We start from the raw sequence: 23615 nt of genomic DNA on the forward strand, positions 1-23615 counted from the left end.
TCCAAGTTCAAAAAGGTAGTAAGTGGGATCCTGTCAAGAATCAAAGCCAGGAGTGCCTGGCTCTGAGCCTAGGCCCTTCCCACTGCCTCTGTGGGATCCCTCTCCCCACTCTCTGGGGCACATAGGAGAGTGGGCTTGGAGAACACCAGCTGGAAGGTACGGGCCCTTGCTTCCCATCCTTGACATCTGAGGCCATAGGAGTGGAGGCTTGTCCCAAAACACAGGCATGACTAGAGAAGAGCGTATCCAGGACTCTCAGCCCACTGCCCTTGCATCTCCAAATCAGTGTCACAACAGAGCTGACCTGTTGGCATGGGGATGGGATTATCTGTAACCCGTCTCAGGGCTATTACATAAGAATTCCACTGCAGAAATAGCTGTGGGTGGTCTCCTGTGTGGGAAATAAGCGGATCAGGCTGGTGCCTGGGTGAATTCTTGTTGTGTTGCTGAACAGATGGGAATTACAGACTCCTTTGGATTTCAGACTTTAGAATAGATGGGTCCTTAGAGATCATGCAGTCTGACTGTTATGGGTTGAATTGTGTCCCCCTCAAAAGCCATGCTTAAGCCTGGTACCTGTGAATGTGATCTTATTTGAAAATAGGGTCTCTGCAGATGGAATGAGTTAGGTTAAAATGAGGTCCATATTGCAGTAGGGTGTGCCCTTAATCCAAATGACTAGTGTCCTTATGAGAAGGGGAGAAGAGACACAGACAAAGAGCAGAAGACCATGTGAAGATTGAGGAGGTAGAGATGGGAGTAATCCATCTTCAAGCCAATGAGAACCAAGGATTGGTGACAGACACTAGAAGCTAGAAGAGACAGGACAGGATTCTCCCTTATAAGTTTCAGCTGTAGCTTGGCCCTGCTACCATCTTGATTTCTGACATCTAGTCTCCAGAGCTGTGAGATGATATATTTCTGTTGCTTTAAGCCACCTGGTTGAAGGTACTTTGTTATGGCAGCCCTAGAAAACTAAGGCAACCACCTTTAGATGAAGAAGCTGATGCCCAGAGATGGGATGGAGCTTGTTCAAAGACCCTCACCACGTTGACAGCACTTCCAACTTTCCTAATGTGAGGTGAGCCTGGGCACACTCTGACATCCACACCCTGTAGTGAGACCTGTTGAGTAAGAATTGCAGCTGAAACAGCTCTTGGCTGCCAGGAACAGTGGTACGAAGGTGTTAGGTAAAACCACAGCCTATTCTCCTGGAACTCTGGGATGACCCCAAGGATAGGGCTTGCTAAATTCCTGTAGGAAAGTGTTGGGAAGGTGGTATGCTGTGGCTCCTTATCTGGACCTTCACGATTCTGTGGGCTCCATGGACACCATGGCTGTGTAAGCAATGCTGTTGAGATTGGCACCTGCTGTGAGCCCTTCCAGGGCCCTACGTATTGCCTGCTGGCTGATCCTCATGGGAGAAGCAGCCCTATCTCAGAGCTGCATGATCACTTTGGCTAATGATGCAGTGGGTGCATGTGTGTGCACACATGCCTACACACGTGTGTTCATTGACCTGTTAGTCTTTGGGATGGTTGTGCCCCCAAAGTGCTCTCTAGGCTGAATCACAGAGGCACTTGGCCATAGTCTGTGGGTTGGCAATTTTCCTTTAGAATCTTGAGCAGTTTTCTCTCCCTGCTTTTGTTGGGTCCTTCTGTCTCATATATTGATGTCTCCCTTTTTCTCCACATATTAAAAATTCCTGCTGATCTTTAAGGCTCAGCTCAAATCTTCCCCTGGCTTTTCTGTGAAGTCTTCCCTCTCCAGCCTAGTTGAAATGCCTGGCTCTCTCCCTTTTCTGAATGCTGATAGTTTTCTTCTGTGATGTTCACATGGTACTTAAGCATGTACTGCCTTGAGACAACTTCTCCTTGAACTTTTCCTTACAGCTTTATTGTTGTAATTTTTCATGAGATGAAATCTTGTTGACCTAATGAAGCGGTGAACTCGTATTTCACATCATATTGTGTTCTCATCAGAGTGTCTGGCGCTTAGTAGGCCCTCAGGAAATGTTGGCTGCCTGGTGGATTTGGAGTTTGCCAATAGGTAAACAAGAGCTGAAATACTTTTGGGCCTGAATGGGCACTAGCTACTTGCCTGCACATGCTGACTGCCATTCAAATGGAGAAGTGGGCTGGTGTCAGCCCCGCAGGAGGTTATAGTCCAAGAGGGACCAGTAGTGGTGATGGCCAGAGGGAAACACTGAGCCCTAAGAATTAATAAGATAATATGGATTGGTGTGAAATAACCGGGTAGTGCTTGATTCTACCAGTAAAAATGGTGCATTTGGGCAGTGGGTGAGACGAGTGGGGTGTGGGAGTCGCCCTTTTAGGCAGGGGATAGTTAGTAGAACTTGACTGAGCTCTTCAACCAGAAGGTTTCTTGGAGGAGGAGGGGTGAAGGGTTTGGAATTAGGCAATAGGATGTAGCTCTTTCTCAAGGACTCCCTTGACCCCAAATCTTCTTCCTCTCCAGTCTTAGGGGCTGTTGAAAAATTGTACTGGGAGCAGGATGTACCTTTTCCTTAGATCCCTGAAGGGATGCTAATAGCTAATGTCAATTGAGGGCCCTTTATTTTTGGGGGGATTGAAATAAATTTTAGTATATTAAAGAAGTATCCATCTGTTCCTGTTTTACTATATATATATATATATATATATATATTTGGTCATATATATACATTTTTTTTAAACTTTTAAAATTGTATAATATAACATATATACAAAGCAAAGAAAGAAAAAAGCAATGGTTTTCAAAGCACTCTTCAACAAGTAGTTATAGGACAGGTCCAGAGTTTGTCATGCTGCCATATGATCATCTCAGACTTTTCCTTCTAGCTGCTCCAGAACATAGGAGGCTAGAAGGAACAAATATTTTATCATCATAATCGACTTTTGTATGTATGTGTGAAAAATAACATATATACAAAAACCAATAAATTTCAAAGCAGAGCACCACAATTCGTTGTAGAACAGATTTCAGAGTTTGGTATGGGTTACAATTCCATAATTTTAGGTATTAACTTCTAGCTGTTCTAAGATACTGTAGACTAAAAGAAGTATCAATTTAACAATTCAGCAATCATATTCGTTTGTTAAACCCTACCTTCTCTGTATAATTCCACCATCATCTTTGATCTTTCTATCCCACTCTTTAAGGGTATTGGGCTATGGCCTTTCTAAATTTTTCATATTGGAAGGGGCTGTCAATAATATGGGGTAGGGAGATGGAACTAGGTGATGTTCTGGAGTGGCTGGACCGTCTAGGTTTCAGGACTTATCTGGACCAGGGATCCATCCGGAGGTTGTAGGTTTCTGGTAAATTACCCTAGTGCATGGAACCTTCATAAAATCTTACATAATGCCCTAGGTGTTCTTTAGGATTGGCTCGAATAGTTTTGGTTGGAGTTTGGAAAGTTATGAAGGTAGCAATGTTTTAACTGAAGCTTGCATAAGAGTGACCTCCAGAGTAGCCTTTTGACTCTGTTTGAACTCTCTCAGACACTGAAACTTTATTAGTTGTACTTCTTTTCCCACTTTTGGTCAGGATAGAATTGTTGATCCCATAGTGCCAGGGCCAACTCATTCCTGGGAGTCATCTTCCATGTCGCCAGGGAGACTTTCACTCCTGAATGTCATGTCCCACGTAATGGGGAGGACAATGATCTCTCTTGCAGAGTTGGGCTTAAAGAGAGTGAGGCCACATCTGAGCAACAGAAGAGGTCCTTCAGAAGTAACTCTTAGGCATGCCTATAGGTAGGCTAAGCTTTTCCGCTACCTACATAAACTTCACAAGAGTAAGTCTGAAAACCAAGGGCTTGGCCTATTGATTTGGGAGTCCCTAATGTTTGACACAGTATCAGGGGTTTCCTTGGTGGTAAAGTTTAATAGTTTCATATTTTTTTCTCCCATCCCTCAAGGGACTTTGCCAATACTTTTTGATTATCAGCTTAATATATTTTAGGATGTATCCAGGCATTACATTAGGCTATACAGGGAGGACCTGTTTTTGAGATCGAAGGATCCTGTGTGTGTCATCCCTTTGTTAATTCACTCTGTGCTGGGCCGGGTGGTGTGAGGCAGATCTGCTAACAGCTCTAAATAGGGCTCATCTCAGTTCTGCTGAAGGAGCCAGTGACTGTCAACCATCTCTAGCAGAGAGGACAGCTTTAGGGTCCTGGCTGTCTGTTGCCAGGGTAATGTCAGGCTCCTAAGGCTGGCATTCATTGACTCTCTTTCCTGGACTCCCTGGACTGTTCTGGTCTCTTGACTCTGTTTGTTCTCTAGAACTTCCTCTAGCCCTGCTGAACTTCTCAAGCACGCTGCCTGTCTCACTACCGTGCTTTTGCCATGCTGATTCCTCTCCTCAGACTTCCTGCCCCTTCTGCCTGTCAGCAGGACTAAACCCCAGTCATCCTGGTAGACTATTGAGTGCTGCTGTAGGAGAAAGAGCAGGGACTTTGCAATCAGCTTAGATTGGGCTTCAGATCCTCGCTCCACCACTTCCTGGCTCTAGAGGTGACTTTTCTGGATGTGTTTCCAATGCATGTAATAGCACTGACCTTGCCAGGCTGTTGGGAGGGCTAAGCTGAGGGAAGTAGTGGATGCAGCCTGCCCAGAATGTACCTGTCCTTTTTTCTTTCTGCTGCTACCACCATTCTTAGTGTTTCACCGCAGAGCTTTATCTTCTGCTTGTCTGTTCTCAGTGGAGCCCTTTCATTCAATAAATATTTATTGAGCACCTACTGTGTGCTGGGTGCCATGCTGGTCATTGAGAATAATTTTTGTTTAGATGTCTGCTACTGAGGAATTGTGCTGTGAGTAATGGGTGGGAGGATCTGACTTAGTCAGGGAGCAGGGAAGTATTCCTGGAGGAAGTGAAGATAAGTGGGAAATTAAATTGGGAAAAAAAGGAGGGAAGGGAGAGCATTCCAGACAGAGGAAGCAGAAGGGTATGTGGGACCCAATCAGCCATGGGCTGTGTTAACGTTTCTACCCTAAGCCCATAGGAAGGATTCTGGGCAACGGGGAAAAAAAAAATCACATTTGTATTGCAAAAAGCAGACCATGGGCCAGGAAGGACCAAAGAAGAAGCTGGGGGGCCAGGGGAGGTGCAGCTGTCCATGAGAGTGATTGGCTGTGGCTGGGTGGGGGCTGTGGTCATGGAGAGAAAGCTGGGAGGTGTTTTGAGAGATATTTGGGAGGTCAAGTTGACCAGATTTGGTGATGGGTGGGCAAGAAAAGGAAGGTAATGGTGACTCTCAAGTTTCTGTGACAGGATGTGTGTTTAGAGGGAGGAGCTGGTTGGGGGATGGGGGAAGGTCAGCCCTCACCTGATCTCCCCAAAGGTCTGGAAGCTTCCTGTGGGCAGAGACCAGCACTAGACTGCTGTCTGAGTGCCCAGGAAGACTAGAAGGACTTGTTCCTGGTTGAGGTTGGAAAATTAGCCCCTGTTCTCCAGTCAGTCTGCAGACTTGACTCTGGACACGTTCCATCGAACTCTGAAGCCCTGGCCCTGTCTCCCGGAGGAGGCCTTGCTTCTCTTGGGAACTCTGTGCTGGGCCTGGGGTGCCCAGCACCCTTGGTCCCCTGGGAGTGGGGTTCCCAATTCTCACTGGGCAGGCCTGGGGCCAGCCTCCTTCCCGGCTGTGTTGTATCCAGTGGGAAACATTTAGAATATGTGAGTGTAAGTGGTTGCTGGAGAAAAATCTACAACTTCTCCTATTATTGGGAAAGAGCTAGGCTACCAGACTCTACCAGATGTCCTATGTCATATAATGTATATTTTATGGCAAATGAAAATATATATGAAATCTTTACCCATAGAGTTCCCTGCTTGCTTAAAGGAGACTGGATCCTTCTTTCTATTCTTGCCCTTTTCAGATTTTAGGCACGAATTCCCTTCTGGGCAATGAACATATCTGCCAAGTTGGGGCCCAGAGGGAGCCCTTATGGGGGACTCGTAAACCCCGTCTTTTGAGAAAATCTTGGGGCTGAAGCCACACTCAACCCTACATGTTTACATAATATTCTCTCTTAGCTCTGAGGGGCCATTAGAGTTAATTGGGTGGATAATCTGTGTTTAAAAAGTCCCCAAATACGTATTTACATAATCCACACTTTGCCCAAGCCTCTTCAAGCCTATTTGTGGGATCTGGAGTGGATCCTGGGTTTAGGCTCTTCCTTCTGTGCTTCCACAGCAGCCTCTTCTCTTGGTGGCCGTCCTTTGATGGGGATGGGGGCAATGGGGACAGGCAGGCCACCTTCTGCCTGCTGCAGGGCTTGCGTTAGCCATGTGCTCTTCCTGAGCCTTCTCCAGACACTTTTCATGTGGACCCAGGATCACTGATCCTGGGAGATAGCATATAGGAAAAAGATTCCGTGGTCTAAAAAGTTTGGGAATCACTGCGTCTTATGTCCTCTCTTGGAGATTACTCATGTATGTTATACCAAAGGCTCTGAGAAGTCCTGCAGTAAAGACACTGGTTTAATTTTGCCTACTCTAGCTTTTTTCAAATGTGTTTGAATCCAAGTACCTCTACCTCCACATAACCCTGATGAATAGCCCTTAGAACTAGCATTCTGTAGAAAACACTGCAGGAGACGGTGATCCCATTCCTTTTGTTGATGGCCACCCTCCAAATATTGTGTTTGCTGCCCTCGGTCTGAGGCCACTGTGTCTGGTGATGTAGGCTGTGCACACACACAACTCCCAAGAGTGCTTTTCGCATGAGTACATCCCTGCCTCAGATCCTGGAGCAGGAAAGAGAAGTGGGATCCAGACATCTGAGGGGTATATGGGGTCGCATGACCTTGTAGCATTCTGGAACAAGAAGCCCCTACAGACCATCTGGTCCTGTGCCACCCTGGCTGCACCCCTCTGCACCACGGGCCACAGGGATTTGCTGGGACTTGGGGCACTAGGAAGGATGTATCTAAATGTGGCCTTGGAGAACAAAAAGCAACATCTTGCGCTCGTGTTGAGCGTACTTTGGTCTTGTCGTCGTTCTTCATGTGGTTCTCAGTCTTGGCTGCACATTGAATCACCTGGAGAGATTAAAATATTCCTGCCACTCAGGCAGCAACCCAGACCTATGAAATCAGAAAAGGGGATGATGGTGATGGGAAACCTAAGCATCAGTGCTTTTTAAGGGTCCCCAGGTGATTCCACTGTACAGCCAACCTGTCCAAGTTAGAGAAGAGTTGTGCTAGAGCATCACGAGGAGCAAGGGGCTATAGGAAGTGGGTGGGGTAGGAATCCCTGGTGCTAGTTAAGGCTTTACCACAGCTACACCTATGTGCCTTGGATAACTCATCCCACCTCTCTGGGTCCTAGTGTCTTCAGAGAACCAGACCGACCAACGATGCTGCTCAGGCGGGCTGCATCACTGAGGCCAGCTCCTGGGTGGTGAGGTGGATGTGTCCTGCTATGTCCGCATCAGATGTCATGGGGTGGGTGGGGAGAGGGAGGATTGCCAAGCACGGTTCGTGCTTTGCCTCACGCGACCCTTGATCCCCCAGTGAGCAGGGATTTTCATTCATAGGTGTGGAAAGTCAGGCTCAGAGTGGTTCTGGAAGGGCCCGAAGTCCCCCAGCTGTTCTGAAGGGATGGCACAGTGATCGGAATGCAAGATGTCTGGGGGAAGCTTTGTTGTTCCTCTGGGCTGGAGCAGCATGAGGGTGGAGTCTGAGGGCAGAGGTTTGTGAGTTTCATTGAATTTCAGAGTTGGAAGAGGCTTGGGCTGAGGGGAAGGGATGGGACTAAGACAGGACAAAATCAGTAGGTTCTCGAGATGAAATTGGAGCCAGCTCGTGCCAGCTGATTGTGTGCATTTCTTCCCAACTCTGAGTTCAGTGACATCGCATTGGTTGCTTGAAATCAATCATACGGGGATGGACACCATAGAAATCAAATACTACAAGTCAAGTTTTTATTCATTTTCTTAGAAAGCTGATTGTTAGACTTTTATCAGCATACCATTGGACGGAACCCAATATCTGAGGCCCAGGTACTTTGGATTATGGAAGGGGGTAGAAGATAGAGCTTGGGGAGAGAAAACTGAATGGGAACTGTTTGTACAATGGAGTAAATAGTTGCATCAAGGGAAATGAAATGAGAGGAGAACGAGCTTCTAGGACTTAGGGCAATACAGTGGAGAAACTTGATAAGTGCTCAGTAATGTTTATTTCTCTGAAAATTGGGATTATTGAAAGAAAAAATCAGCAGATTTAGCAGCAGTGGAGACTGGGATAGATTTGGAGAAGGGGCAGGGACCATTCTTCGAAGATCTACAAACTGTCATACAACTTTTGCCACACCATGGCAGGGATTGAGCTCAGAGAACCAATTTGGGCCAGGAAGCTATCTGTGTGTCCATTGCCTGAGACTGCCTTGTTTGGGGGTTGAGGGTGGGTTGGGGGTGGGTTGACAGAGACTCCAGCAGTGAGATAGTTAAACCAGAATCACAAGGGGGTGATTTATCTCGCAGCCCCAACATTCCCTTGCTCACTGCTCTGGCCAGCCCTGCTAATGCTCCCACGTTGCAAATCCACCTATTTGTCAAGTCCCTCTTCGCAGCCAGGCTCTCTCTGACTGCTTGCATGGTTTATTAAAGAGGCATTTGCTACCTGTCATCTCAAACGGCCTCCTTTATCCAAAACAGAATAATAGAGATATCTCCCTCCAGGGACGCCGGATGCAAATGCCCGAGGACAGGTTGCCAATTTGCCGCGTGTATTAGGGGAAGGAAGCTGTCAAGGGAAACGGCCGAGATCCAGGCTCTTCTAACAAGCTCATTTCTGGGTTGAGGGGAGACCTGGGCTGCTGAATTTAGATTACGCAGGCACACGCCTCCGCTTTCCTACGGACAGCTGTCAGCTGCAATTCCACGGGAGACAAAATTGGCTTTTCGTCCTTCTCCCCCTCCCCCCGTTCGTTCGTCCTCTGTAGAGAGCCCCTGCCAATAACCGTCAAGAAGCCATCCAGTTGCGAAGCTGGGCGCGCTGCCGTGGTCCCGTTGGGCTCGGCTGCGGGCGGCGGTGGGTGTCTCTGCAGCGGCTCCGCTTGGGAGGTTCAGCTGCTCCGTGGGGCCCTTGATCTGCAGTGGGGTCATAGGTGCTGATTGGGGAGAGGGTTGCTACCGCCCTCCTGCACCAGAGGGAATTTAATCAAAGCAGGAACCCTGTTCCTGGGGGAAACGGGTAAAGGTGCCCCTCATCATCCTCATCCTAGTGGGATGGGCAGGAAGGAACCTCCTCCCCCAGTGGTCCTACTTGGTGCCCACCCCCCCCCCCATTAGGGACCCCGTATTAGGGACTCCACCATTAGGGTCTTTAGTTTAACCGTTGCTCACCTTATAAATGGGCGCTGTGAGTCCAGTGACACTGTGCCCCAGAAGGCCGGGGCAGCAAGAGGGTTTACAGCTCCCACCAGATGCTCTCGTCTCTCTGCTCCTCACAGAAAACGTGCGCAACTCCCTCCCCATTTCACAGGTGGGGAAGCCGAGGCTCAGGGGCTGCTGAAGGCTGGTAAGTGCCAGGCTTAAGACTTGAATCCAGGATAAACTGTCCAGTCTCTCTGCATGGCCCCCTCAGGGCCACTGGGGACATGCTTTGCAGAGGGCTCACAGGACAGGGGGAACTGGCCCTCCACCTCCTTTGGGGGCTCTGGACTGTGAGATTGGGGATAGGGCCAGGAGTGCACACAGTGTTCTGTGGTAGTGGCTGGGGTTTGTCCTAGACCCTGTTACAGAGACATTGCTTGGAAACAACTGCTGGACTGCAGGCTCCAGCCTGGAGGCCAGGGTCACCCTGGGGACAAGCTTAGCTCAGGGCCTTCTTTGACTTGGAGGCAGATGGTGCTTTGGAGGTGAGCTTCAGAGTAGAGTTCATGGCCCTGCGGGACAGACTGGGCAGGTGACCCATTGAGCAGTGAGCCCCATAGGGCTGGCCTCTGCTCTTTGTAGATGTGTCTCTCCCCAGTGCCCTCACTGTGCTGTGGCTTTGGTATGTGCTCAATTCATGCTTATTGCAGGACTTGCCCTTAGTGACCAACCAAGGGGCACCAAGTGTGCTGGGTTGGGTGCCTTATCTGGAAGTGCCAGCCCTATGCGAGCCTAGCCCCTATTTCCTTCACAAGCCTCAGTTTCCCCCCTCACCTCTTGTAGGCTGTTGTCTCCCAGTTCCTCCCCACTAAGTAGACTCCTTGGTACTCCCAATCCCACCTCCTCCTGCTGGTAGCTCCATTTTGAGGGTGAGGAAACTCCCTGTCAGTGAGGTAAAGGTCAAATTCGAACCCAGGCAGGCTGACCCGAAAGGCTCTACTCCTTCTCCTGGCCGTGTGTTCGGGAGCAGGGGTTTAGGCTCAGAGTGGGACCCCATAACCTTGAAGGCCACGCCAACCCTGAGAGTTCGCGTCACCCGGCTGTTTTTGTGCTGGATCTCCTGTGAAGAGGGTCTAAGGTGCTTTGTCTGGCCCAGGGTGGCCTGGGGGGTTAGGGGACTGCCGAGCAGGGGCGGGCCCAGATTAGGTATGCTGGGCTTGCTGCTCTGGTGGGAGCTGAGGCGGGGCCTGAGGCCTGGGCCTGGAGGGAGGCTGTGCTGAGGCTGCCCCTGGGTAGGGCCCCAGCTTGTGGCCAAGAGCCAGTCCACGGGATGGGAGGCCCCGGGAGGCTTGGCCACCAGGCCTGGCCGGCCACCACCAGGCAAACTGTGACATAGGCCCCTCTGCACCTGGTGGGGGGGGGGGACTAATTAGCCTACTGCCAGCCCTGGTGCAGCCGACTGGGAGGTCAGTGGCCAGGGACTCTAGCTGAGGTTGGCGAGCCCATGGTGTCTGCCCAGAGCTCCCTGCACAGGCAGAGTCCACACTCCCCAGAACACACCACCAAGGAAGGCAGCTTCTAGGGAGAAGGATGATATGCCCAGAAAGAAAAATGGAATATTTGTGGACCCCCACCCACAATTGACATTGGTATGCTGGGGATTCTTCCCTGACTTGACGTGGGACCTGGGGAGAGTTACTGCTTCTCTCGGAGCCCAGGTATTCTCATTCAGTATTTGACCCATGGTAGGATTCAAACAGTCGTTGGATGAGGAATTAAATGCATCTGTGAAATGGGCATGATGCTAGGGTCCTGTGCCAGAGGCAGGTGGTGAGTATTAAGTGAGATGGGGTGAGGAAAGCACAGGGAATGAGTAAGCTCTTCCAAGTGCTTGCGGCTCTTCTCTCTGTGGGGTGGAGCTGGGGGTGCTTGGTCACCATCCCCCCTCATAAGCCCTCTTGCTTGTGCTAGCTCCCTCTCTCCAATCTGCTTTCCCTCTGCTCTGGGACTCTGAGGCTTCACTCTAGAATCCAGACAGTGTAATTTCTCTGGGGGAGAGTCCCCAGGAGCAAACATCGTGGAAGTCTTTGAACAGACATGTGAATGGCAGAGCTGGAAAGGCCCCCAGAGGCAGCGTGGCCCAGTGCGGCGGGCACGGACAGAGGCGCCGGAAGGGCCTGTCGTCCTAGCGCTGTGGTGTGGCGGCTGCGTGGCCTGCAGGAAGCCTGGCTGCCCCTGCGAGCCTGGAACAATGTGTCGGCTTCAAGGGAAGAGCTGCACATACGTTTATCTATAAGCACGTGAAACTGGATTAGGGTAAGTGGCATCTTCTGTGTCCTTCGCAGTCTCCTCGTTCTGCTGAGGGCGTGTCGAGTTCAGAAACGACAGGGCTTGCCTGCTTGGATTCTGACTCCAGCCTCCTGCCTCTTCACCCCAGGGGCTCCCCTCGCCTCTCTACCCTGTGCACACACCCTGAGGTGGACGGCAAAGACGCCCACACTGTTTCTCTGACCTTCTGTGGCCTGTCCCTCCCAGTGGCGGCTGTGTCCTCATTGTCTAAAGGACTCGTTGTGTCAGAGATGGTGGGCTATCTGGAAGCTTCTCTGGAGCCTTCCCAGACAGCCGGAGGGAAATGCCAAGCCGTCCTGCTCATCCTGCTGCCCTCCCTGGGCCCAGGAAGGCCCAGGCTGCAGACACCCCCATCAGTGCCTGGGGAGCGAGGGAGAAGGCATTGTGGAAGGGTTTGTGCTTTAGGGGAAAACCAACCTGAAATAACCCCCAGATTTAGGCCCAAGCCGAGCAGGTGAAGGCAGGTAGGGAGTTACCGCCACTGGAGGCTTTCTCTCCCAGGAACTTGATTAAAGCTGAGGAGTGTTGGAGCCAAACTATCTGGGAGAAGTGCCCTTTGATAGGTTCATTTGGTTTTAATTTGGGGGGGTGGGGACACAGGGCAGCCCCAACTTGTTTTATTTCTGCTTCCTTTTAGCAACTTTCGCTTGGCTCCTCGCCCCCACTTCCACCCCCTCCCCTTGCTGGAGTTTGTGCATTTCGAGGTCAGCTGAAAGTCAAACTTTACCATGTTGGTGATGAAATGCAAGCAGATGTGGCTGGGTTGGCTGACAGCAGCCACACCCTGGAGCCGTGCTCAGTCCTGCGGGTGATGCCTGGCAAAATTAACAAAGTCTGATCGCTTACAACCCTGGATTTCCAGCTTGGAGATTCAGGTTTCAAAGCTGGTGCCAATCAGGCATGTGTTTATCTAAGGGGGTTGCGAGAAATAATGCCGGCTGGGGAAGGTGCTGCTTCTTCCCTGCTAGCTCAAGACTGAGAACAGGCAGGGTAGGTGCCTGCACTTGGGTTTGGCCTTTGTCACGTAGTGTTGGCTTTGCTAGGAGGTGGGGTTGGGGGGTGTGTTGTCTCCCGGCCCTCCTTGCTTGCGGAAGGGATTGGGGTTTTCCAACGTTGGTCATATCCTATGTTGAGCTCGTCGCCCTCTCTTCTTCGCCGGGTTAAGCCATCGGTGAATGTCTGCCACGTGACTAGCACTGTGTTGGCAGTAACCTCAGGGAGAAGGTCAATTTCAGCTCGGCTTCCTGAAGTTACCCACACCCTTTTGTGACTCAGAGAGTAGCCCAGCCGGCTGCCTCCTGCTCCAGCACCCCGGTGGGCATGGAGGGGCCATGCAGAGCATTGCAGCTTTCTGAGGTCCCAGCTTCTCCTCCCACAACTGCAGACACTGCCCTTCAGGCTCCATGGACAGTCGTGCACTGTGCCCAGACTTGGGGTCTGGGGATGGACTGTGGCAGTCTCATCCACGGCATACCTGGGAATCCACCCTCCCTGCAACATGCCAGGACTGGCTTACCAGGAAAGCCGGGTAACCCAGCAGCAGCTTTTGATTGCTTTCTCTGAGCTCATCAGTTCTTCCCAGCCCAGCTCTTGGCACCTGCTGCTTCCCAAAGCCCAGCCACAGCACCGAGTAGATAAATGTACAGACTGAGATATATATAGAGATAGATAGATAGATGCCCAGCAGGAGAGCTTAAGGATGGGGGTTTGTTGAAACCCAGCTCTATCAGTGGTAAACAGTGGGACCTTGGCCAGCTCCCTCTAAGCCTCAGTTTCCTCATCTGTCAGAGGGGATATCAGTGCCCCCCGCCCAGGGTTGTCGTGCGGATTAAATGAAATGGTGCATGTAAAATGTCTGGCACAGTGGCTTGTGGGGCTCAGTAATGTCTGCTGTTAGGGCCATTGTCCAAGTCCCTGGAGAGCAGTGCAGGAAAGCAGCACGGAGAGGCCCTGCCTTGGCCTTTGGGTTTCTTGTAGTTGCAGAGCCCAATAACCCAGCCTTCCCGCAACTGAGGGGTGCGGCCTCTACCCCAGGGTCCTCCCCCCAGCTCAGTGGGGTGTTCAGGCAGGTGCGGATGAGCAGTTAGCCTGGAATCACCCTCGCCACCCTGCCTTTTTGAGGGGCAGTGCAGTGCAGAGAAGTGGTGTTTCAGAAATCTCCCTTAAATCGAGTTGTCCAAAATGGGACTGTTCTTCACAGCACCGTCATTTTTTTTTTGAAGAAAGCCTGAAATGGGGAAATTCTGAGCACAGAACAAAGCAGAAGAGCCTGCCACGACAGCACATGCAAGTCGACCTGAATAGCTTCACAAACAGCCTGCCTTGTTAAAATCGGTCCCTTGGTACGGGGGGATTAGCGCTCTGCAAACTTCCACCCCAGGCCCGTCTGCATTTTTACTTTGCCTGCTGCACATCTCTTGCTGATCTTCCTCCCTTCACACCCGGGGGGATTCCCCTCACATAATAGGGCCCACTCCCGTTGCTGAAATGATGGGGAGTTTTTCTTTGCTTTGGCTGGAAAAACCGTTCACTGGTGCTGTGAACACCGAGAGGCCAAGGTGCTCCCCGGAGCAGTACATGCTGCTCTGTCCTGGGTGTTTTGGGAAGGAACTTGGAGAGCTGAGTGAAGGGGCCCTGGGTGGGAAGGTGACTGTGTAGGAGACCCAAAGATCACCCCTGTTCCTCCAGGAAGTCCTGCCTGGTTTCCTTATTTTGCAGCCATTTGTGAGGGGTGATGGGCAGAGCTGGAGCTTCCACATTGGGGTTCTGAATAGCAGGAAACGCATGGCACCCTGAGGTTGTGCAATGTGGCAGTCCTGCAGAGTAGGCTGGGGCTTGGGGAAGTCCCAGCAGGACCTGCTGACTGCCCACTATTCAGGTCACCACTTGTTTGTGGGCTACGAGCAGTATATCCGAGGCGGAGAAGCGAGGCCACACCCAGAAAATAGGGTCACCTCTTCTCCTGCGCCCACTGCTCCCGTGGTGCCCTGGGCTGACTGGCGGGCTGGCCTGGGGTTTGTAGCCCAGGCCCTTTCCCTCATCCTGTTGGCTGAGCCTCCCATGCTTTGGCCGCTCATTATTTCTCTGCAGGCAGGCAGGTCGGAGTGGTGGCGCGGAGGGGAGGGCCAATTACCGGGGCCTGGCTGCCCCGCGCCTGCCTTCAGATGCATGTTCTCAAATGGCGAAGCTCTCTTTGGGGACAATTTGTGGGGAGCTCAGGGCAGTGTAATTTATGGGCCCCCTCTCGCCCAGTTAGGAGTGAGGTGGCTGTGGCTTAATTTAATTAGCCGGGTGTAAGGCGAGCAGCTCACCAGAGTGGGCCTGGAATCCTGGTAAACGAGGTGCATTTCTCCTCTGAGCAGAGCGGGGCACAAGAGGAGACAGTCTAAAGTTACTATGGGCATTTGGATCCTTTGGTTAGAGAAGGCTTCCAGTTCAAAACATAAACCCACTTATTTTTCCTAACTAGACCCCAGCCCACCAGCTGCAGTATTCTGCTCATGCGTTTAATAGGAATAATTGAACAGAGCTTGAATTATCATAACTTAATGCTTTTCAAGTCAATTCCAACGGCGTCACATTTTTTCCTAAGGGGAAGCAAGGATGTTGGGCAGGGTCAGGGGGGAGCCACCAGCCTGAGTGGGGGGAGCCACCAGCCCTGGGGAGGAGCCACCAGCCTGGGGAGGAGCCACTAGCCTCCTGAACTGCTATCCCCAACCCAGCTCTGCTCTGCAGTGCCTTTTGGTCGAGTTTCAAGAGATGCAGGGCTGCAGGCAGGGGCACTTGGGGACTGCAAAGAGGAGGGGCCCACTGCAACAGTACTCCCTAGGTGATATCTTGCTCCCTGCTGGGCACGGCTCCTTGTGTATTTTAACAGAAGAATCAGGCTAGGAGAAGGTTGAGCTGGAAGAGAGCATGAAGCACTAATGCTTTTGACAGTAGCAACAGTTCTGGTGATAACCAGAGTGGGCCCCTTATTTTATAGATGAGGGAATGGCGGACATGGGAGGTTAGATGATATGCTAAATGACAGACACAGGACCCAGTTTTTCAGACTTCCCAGATCACAGAGGGATGGTTCCGGTGATGCAGTTCACAGACACAAGATCCCTTGGGCTGATCCCTCACTGCTTTTGTCTCACCAGCCACCTGATCTTGGGTAACTCTCTTAGCCTCATTTTCCACATCTGCAAAATAGGGGGCCTAACACCTGTATTTTAACACCTGATCCTGTCCTGATTTGCTCACAGAATTGGTTTGTGGCACCAGTGAGAGAATTAATGCAGAGCAATAGACATGGCCAAGTGCTGCCAGGTTGTTTGACTGTCATCATGAGCCCCCTCACCTGCAGAGGCAGATGCTGCCTGACTCAGCCCTTGCCTCACTCTGACCCCTCACTCCAGTCGGTGGCCTGAATCACCAAAACAGGGGTGTGGGCTGCTGACTGGGGTGGCCTGTATTTGAGCTCTTGGCTATCCCTAGATGTGGCCCCTGTGTGGATCTTATGTGGTGGAGCAGAGTATGTTGTGTGTTCTGAGCTGTTGGGCTAGTGGCGCTTACCTTCGTCAGCCATGGAGGGAGGGCTTAGGTGAACCGCACGTGGGAAGCACAGGGGATGTGAATGGAGAACCAGGTTCCAGGCGGAAAAATGCTTTCCCAGCCCATGTGCTCCAAAGAGAAATCGAAGATGGGATTTATTTCCAGGAGCTATGTGTAAACTCTTCCCTTCTTCCTTTCCTTCTTCTTTCTTTCTGTCTTCTACAGCTCCATATAAAGTCATCAGGAAATTCTCGCAGGCATGGGGGTGGGGTGGGGCTACAGTTGCATCTCACTGGGCTGGTGGCGGCAGGTGTTTGGTACCCGATAGTGGCCATCATCCTGCCTCAGACTCACAGGACTGGGCTTGGAGCCCCTGGCTATTTGCCTGGTCTCATCAGAGAACCTCTGTCTGGGCTCTTGTGAGCAGATTGTGCGAGTCCTCTCACAAAGGCAGTGAGAGGACTCTACAGGTTATTTTGATCCCTTTTCCCCACGGGATTGCTTGGTTATCTTTTTGTTCTTTAACAAAGCAAATGGTGGCTTAGTTCTTCAATCACAAGTTGTGATGTTGACTGCTTCAAAAAAAAGCAGAGTGACTATTATTCCAATATTTATCTTAGCACAAAACTAACATTTCAGGGCCTGTGCCCATAATTCAAATGTTGATGGGGAACACATTGTGTGAATGTGGTGCAAATATATACAAGGGGGAAGTTGCTTATATTTAATAGGGAAACATGAAGTAAACATTTTTGAATAAAATGACAAAGGCCTGGGTTCTACGAGTTGCAGTTTCTCAGTTTAACATACTTAACTGGCACTTCTTAGGAGCTATCATGTGGTATGAGGGTTCAGCAGTGTTAAGGTCAAGTTCTTATTATCTAGGATGTCTCTCTAAGCCCAAGCCCACGATTTCACGTTCCTGGCATTGCTGAGTTCTTGCTGACCTAGAAGCCAGTCTGACTCTGGAAAGTTCAGTGCAGCTCCCTTTTCTTTCTGCTACATATCTGTTTCCACACTAATGTTTACTAGTGGGCAGGAGCCCTTATAAAGGCTCATGGGAAGGAGAGAGAGGCCCCTTGTTAGGGCCAGTTGCCTTCTGACTGTTTTATAAGAGGCTCACCCAACCCAAAACCTACATAATTTCCTACAGCATCCCTTGTGGTCTGGCTCCAGAAATTCCTATGCAATGGAAACCTTGACTGCTGCTGGCATCATGCGAGAAGGACTTGCAGGCCTTGTGTCAACACTCAGGTACCTGTTGCACAAAAGCAGAGCCTTGGCATTTGGCAGGCTCTGTTTTTGTTACTACTGCAGGGTGTGGATGTGTGGGTGCTTGCAGTTCCTTCCGGCATTTTCCAGCCTGTGTCTATGTGGTTGGAGAAAAAGTCCTGGGGGTAGCCTCTGCATAGCCCACAGCCCCATGCCCCTGAGATTGCCAAGTGGCAGGTGTGTAGAGGGAGAGAGGCCCTGGGATGCTGCAGGCTGGTCCTCGGGCTTCTGTTTCAGTTTCTAGATAACTCTTCCCTGTGAGGAGATAGTCCATGTGACTTCTGCCCGTGGAAAAATGACAATTTGGACTTGTCCCCATGGCTCTGTTTATCATCACCATCTTGTTTCTTGAAGTTTCATTTCCATGTTAGCTGTGTCTCAAAACGAGCTGCCAGTTTTGAGCATGGGGAACCAGATAAGACTTGGTGCCTCACTTTCCAGGGGACGGAGATAAAGCCACACTCACCTGGCCAGGGGACAGAGATAACGCAACACTCATCTGGAGGAAGTTGAGCGGGGCAGGGAGGGACCTGGAGTCTCACTGGTTTAATTGGGGTCACTGCAGTGGACACTGGTAGGCTCTCGCCGTGTGTCTGGAACTGTTTGACAAACTGGGATGGGGGTGGCAGTGAGTGTGGGGGAAGAGAGGAGAAGTCAGGGCAGGTGTGGTTCCTAAGGGACTGCCCAAGTAGAGCAGGAGTTAGGATTTTATACTGGAAGTTCAGAGGTCATTTGTTTCAGGGGCTCTGCTCTAGAGGCTAGTGGTAATAATTAAATTGAAAATTAAACACTAATAAAGCAAACGCAATGCTTATAAATGTTCCAGGAACTGTTCTAGGTACTCGCACTCGTTAACCTTTTTGATCTCCGCCAACCCCATTAGGCAGATACTGGTGCCCATATTCTACAGATGAGAAAATCGAGGCTCAAATCAAACATTTTGTCCTGGGTCACACCATGTGGTGAAACTGGAAGGTGACCCCCGAGGGCACAACTCCTGCGCACGCGTGCTTAGCCATGCTGAGTGTAAGGAAATGTGGGCTGATGCGTCACCTATTTGGGCTGCGGCCTTTTCCTTCAGGACTTGGTGCTTGGCTGAGGACCCTGTCCTGGGCATTGCCTCTCAGTGCCCAGGGTGGACAGGATGGTGTCTGGGGCTTAGGAGAGAGCAGGTGTGCGTGCGGCCTCCCACTGCCCAAACCCAGGGCTGGGTAGGCCTTCTTCTCATGCAGGGACATGGGGACACAGAGCCTTGCTGCTGCCCAGCTCCAGCGTGTCATCCAAGGAAAGTGTTGGCGCTGACTCCTCCCAGCCGGAGATGGGCAGAAGGTAGAGCTGGAGTGAGAACTGAGCGCCTGAGTTGAGACCACTCCAAGCCTTCCTTCCTGGCTTTTTTCACCAGGCGGTGGGTGCCACAGAAGATTCCTCTCCAGCCTGCTGATCCTGTCTCCTCAGGTAGGTTTTTAAACACATCAAACCTTTATCTTGCACTCCTACCCCTACAGCTTTTATTCCTATCTTAAAAGCAGAGGATGGTTTGGCTGACGTGTGCCTGGGAATCAGCCTTGCAATCCCCTAGGAAGCACTGGGTGTGGGGTGTTACCCAGCAAGGAGAATACAATGTGTGTCCCCAGGCCTGGCCTAGAGTGGAGGAAGGAGAGGCAGCTGCGTGGTGTGTGATGGAGGAAGTGGTGGAGTGAGGTTGGAACGAGCTGCCAGTTTTGAGCATTTTCTGATGTAAGGCATCAGTCCCAGGAAACCTCCAAACTCCAGAAGGTTTGTGGTTTGGGAACATTTGGCCAAAGTAGACTGATTCCTCTACCCGATGGAAAGCAGACTGATTCCTCTACCAATTTGGGGTCTGGGGCTGCTGGAAGGTTGTTGGGAGAAAATTGAGTCCTTGTGAGAACTGCCAAGGGAATTGAGGCTCTCCCTGAATGCACTGAGAGAAAACTATTGTTGAATCTGGAGATGAAACGACACCCAGGGACATAGATGTGCCCAGGAATGATGAGGCATGTAGAGCCTTTACATTATCTGCCCCTGAAGCCTCTCTTCTTCCCACTTAAGGATACGCTTCCCTTCTCCACAGGGTTTGGCCTTCTCTAGGAGAATCCAACCACGTGGCATGTGTATGGGTATAAAGGGCTGCCCTTGAGGGCCCCCTAGTATGATTTCGGAGCTGGAAAACAGTGGAGGAGGAGAAAGAGAAAAGCAAGAGTGTTTGGCAAAGTGTCCGATTTCTTGTTTCTGTGAAATTGACCTGTCCATGCTGCTGTGTTGGTGTTGGTTAGGGACACAGATGGGGGCCTCTCGGGGCCATCCTGTGACACCCAGCCTCTAGCGATGGAGGCGGAAGGGCCTGCCTGGGCGATATGAAGACTGACCTTCACGACTTGCAAAAATACCTGGACAAAGGGCATGCAGGGGCGTCCCATTTTAGGTGACCTTTGAGAGAAAGAAAAACAGATTTTGGTTTACCAAGAACATCATCACTGGTTGCCATGGAAACAGCCAGAGGGAGGGGAGAGCCTCAGGAGAGAGGGGCTGTGTTGGTGGGACCTCCCACCTGGGGGGGGGGGCTGAGGGGTAACCCTGTGGCCTCTGTCTCCTTCGCCCTCTTTCTGCGACCTGGCCTCTGTCTGGCTGACCCTCGGTGTGCTGTTTAACTGACTTGATTTCTTGCCTTCCTTCTGAGCTGCTGGTCCAGCTCCCTATCTTCTCTTCCTCCCCGAGGCTGTCCCTGGCCCTCAGCTTTGGGCTTTTGTCCCTTCAATGCCGAGTGATGGGTGCCTGCCTGGGGCCTCCCGGGACAGCTGGACACGACTCACAGCAACCATGGCAGGCCCTTGGGGAAACTTTGTTTTTGAGTTGAATAGTTACGGTTGAGTTTGATGTATAAGAGTTATTAGCCAAAATGTTAGACCTGTGGTTTCTCAGGAACTTGGAATCTAGGGTGAGACCCTGAAAGCAGAGTGGCAACAGGGCGTGGTCATGGGATCAGGACTCAGGGGCCACGCTGCCTGATCACATCCCCGCTGTGCTGCTGCTGACTGTGAGACTTGAGGGCTTTTGTCAGCTCTTCCTGCCTAACGAAGTGTCATAATAGGTCCTGCCTCCTAGGGCTGCTGGGGGAATTGAATGAGTTCATGCTCGTGAAGCCCTCAGAAAGGCCCTGGCATGTAATAGGTACTCTGTTGGTGCTACCTTCATTATTACTATTATGGTTGCTAATAGTATTTTAAGGAAAATATTGAACAAATAATATCAAAGGCAGTGTGCTATTTTGGGGGGCCACCCCAAAGCCCGTATTCTTCACAAACAATCCTAGACCTATTGCAGCCCTGCCACCTGCTATCCATATATCCTTACAGAAGATAGCTTAGCTTGCTGGTGACTCAGTGTATTTATGCATGGTGGGGTTAAAAACACGAGATCCACGGGCACGGTGACTGGCATGTGGTTGGGGGGGCTCCGCGGCAGCCTGCTGTGGCAGGTTGGCATTGTTGGTGTGGCTGCAGCCATCCTGTGCACCCAGGGCTGCGGGACAGTGGCAGCAGTGTGGGGCGGGCCCAATGTGGCCAAGAGGATGGACAGACCCTCACCAGGATGAGCTGTAGGGCCTGGCCTCGCGTGGGGAGCCCTGCCAGTGAGGTGTGAGGCAGGGGGGACTCTGCCCGAGACCTCTGAGGGAGGGCCAGGAGCAGGAAAGCACTGGGGTTTCAGACTGGGCTGGACTCTACCACTATGGACTCCGGGTAAAGCTTGAGAAGACAGAGCAAGGCAGGTGCTGACTGGAGCACCCCATTGGGCCCTCGGGGTCACGCATGCTCCAGCCTGCCCCGCTGATGCCTGCTGACACGTGATCTGGAAATCAAGGTGAATCTCTGCTGGGCCTGCCCCCGCCACCCTGTCCTGTGCCTCACAGCCAAGTTCTTTGGTCCCCTGGGGAACTGGGCTGACCTGAGCCCTCCCTCCCCCAGGCCCTGGAGTCACCCTAGCTGTGACAGCCTTCAGGACGAGCCTTTTAGGAGGTTGACATCATGCCAAGCTAGGTCTGCATTGAAGACTAATGAAAGAAGAAAGGACAGGCTTTTTCAGGCCTCCTTTTAGAAGGGCAGCCAGGCCTTCCCACCCTGCCTGTGGCCTGGTGGAATGTGGGGCTGCCAAGTCGGGGGAACTTGGGGCTGGGACAGGTGAGGGCATCCTTGGCCTGGTGGGCATGAGGCTCTAGTTGGGATGGGGGACCCCTTTCGAGTGGCCTGTCACCACCTTCCAGAGAGATGGTGAGGGTTCTGAGCTCTGGCCTCAAGGCCTCTGATGGGTTTTGGTCTTCAATTGGCCACAGGGGGTAAGGCCATGAGTTTCCCGTCACTGGCTCTCGGAATTATCTCTTTTGAAATGATAGTTTTTGCCCTCATATTTTGCTTTTGTGAGAGAATATCATTCTAGACCCCAGGCTCACTTTCTTGTCTTCAATTAGTATACCCCTGTTTTTGTTTTTAACTTTTTAAATTGTAAAATATAACATATATACAAAATGAAGAAAGAAAAAAGCAATTTTCAAGGCACACTTCAACCCGTAGTTATAGAACAGAACCTAGAATTTGTCATGGGTTACCCTTCCACCATCTCAGATTTTTCCTTCTAACTGCTCTAAAACGTTGGAGGTTAGAAGGAATATTAACATAGTGATTCAGTAGTCATACTTGTTTGTTAAATCCTATTTTCTCTGTTATACCTTTTCCTTCTCCTTTGATCCTTCTCCCAATCTGTAGGGATCTTAGGGCAATGCCCCTTCTGACCTCTTCATGTTGAGAAGGGGTGTCAACACTAAAGGATAAGGGGGATTTAATAAATTAATAATCTTGGAAGGCTGGTCCCTCTGGATTTCCGGATTTATCTGACTTAAGAAACTTCTAGAAATAAATGTTCCAGGAAGGCAAACCTAGTGCATGAAACCTTTTTAGAGTCTCAATCTGAGCCCTAGGTATTCTTAAGAGTCAACAGGAGTGACATTGGCTGAGGTTTAAAAGACCATGAGTGTCCCTGGTTTTATCCTGTGGCTGTGCATAGATTTCCCTAGGGAGGAGGCAGAGGGTGGCCAGCTCTAGATGTAAATAGTAATAATCAAAAAATAGTCTTGCTATTTATATAACTAGTACTACCACCACTGCTACCTCAGCACTTACCTTGTACCTCCCTCTGCTAAATGCTGTGTGCACTATCTTATGTACATGCCTTGTGAGTTAGGTGTTCTCTCCATTTGACAGATGAGAAAACTGAGTTTCAGAAATGGACTGTTATTATTACCAGTTAATATTTTAAAGGGACTTATCACACAGCTTGGTAAATGGACTCAAACTCAAGATTTTCTGACTCCAAAGTCCATGCTCCTAATCTCTTTCATAACTTTTTATTTTCTCTTGTTCATCCTGTTATGGGAAAACTAAGATAAGAGAGCATTTCATTTTGTCCTCATCCTCCATCTTGCTGCCCTTGGAGTGAGGATTGTGAGTTGGGATGAGTCTGGCACTTGCCCCTTCATCTCTAGTTGGAAGCCGTAGACCCTTTGCCATCTTCATAGACCGTGTTAATATCTCAGCTTGGCTGAGATTTTTATATGAAGTAGTTGTAACTCCAGAAAGCTTTACCACTGCTGGCAGAAACCCGTTGATGCTGGGGCCTCACCTGGAAGGTTGGCTTGGGCCCATATGATACGTCTGGAGGGCAGCTGTTGTGGCAGCAAGCACGTGGGGTCCTCCCTGGAGCAGGTGTGTGGCCCGCTCACTCCGGGAGCCTGGCTTGGCCTGCCTCTAACTCTCATCGCAGCTTCCCCAGGGGACTTCAGACATCCTCTGGGAGTGAATGGCTGGTCCTTTTCCTCTGGATGCCAGCACTGGGGTCCTGTGCAGTCATCAGGTCTGAAAGAGATCATGATGGGAGGTTGGCTGGATTAATTGCTTTTCCTTTCACAGTCCTAACTTCACTGTATGAACCTTTGTGGGTCTCTACATCTTCATCTGTAAAGTGGGGACAGTGATCCCTGCCCAGCCTCTGACTCAGGGTTACCTTGAGAAGTGCTGAGATTAGTTAGTGAAGGGGTTGTTGGCTATAAATCAAAGAGGGC

General features: G+C 50.7%; 1 long non-coding RNA gene across 1 annotated transcript in view; it reads left to right on the forward strand.

The window, feature by feature from the left end:
- Positions 1 to 23615, forward strand: part of LOC143664979 (uncharacterized) — a 420148-nt gene that overhangs the window by 68044 nt on the left and 328489 nt on the right. Inside the window, exon 4 of the long non-coding RNA XR_013166694.1 lies at positions 18718 to 18940. This is a non-coding gene — a long non-coding RNA (uncharacterized LOC143664979). The remainder of the gene's footprint in view (positions 1 to 18717; positions 18941 to 23615) is intronic.

Source organism: Tamandua tetradactyla, chromosome 20 (assembly GCF_023851605.1).
Source record: "Tamandua tetradactyla isolate mTamTet1 chromosome 20, mTamTet1.pri, whole genome shotgun sequence".
Taxonomy (NCBI): Eukaryota; Metazoa; Chordata; class Mammalia; order Pilosa; family Myrmecophagidae; genus Tamandua; species Tamandua tetradactyla.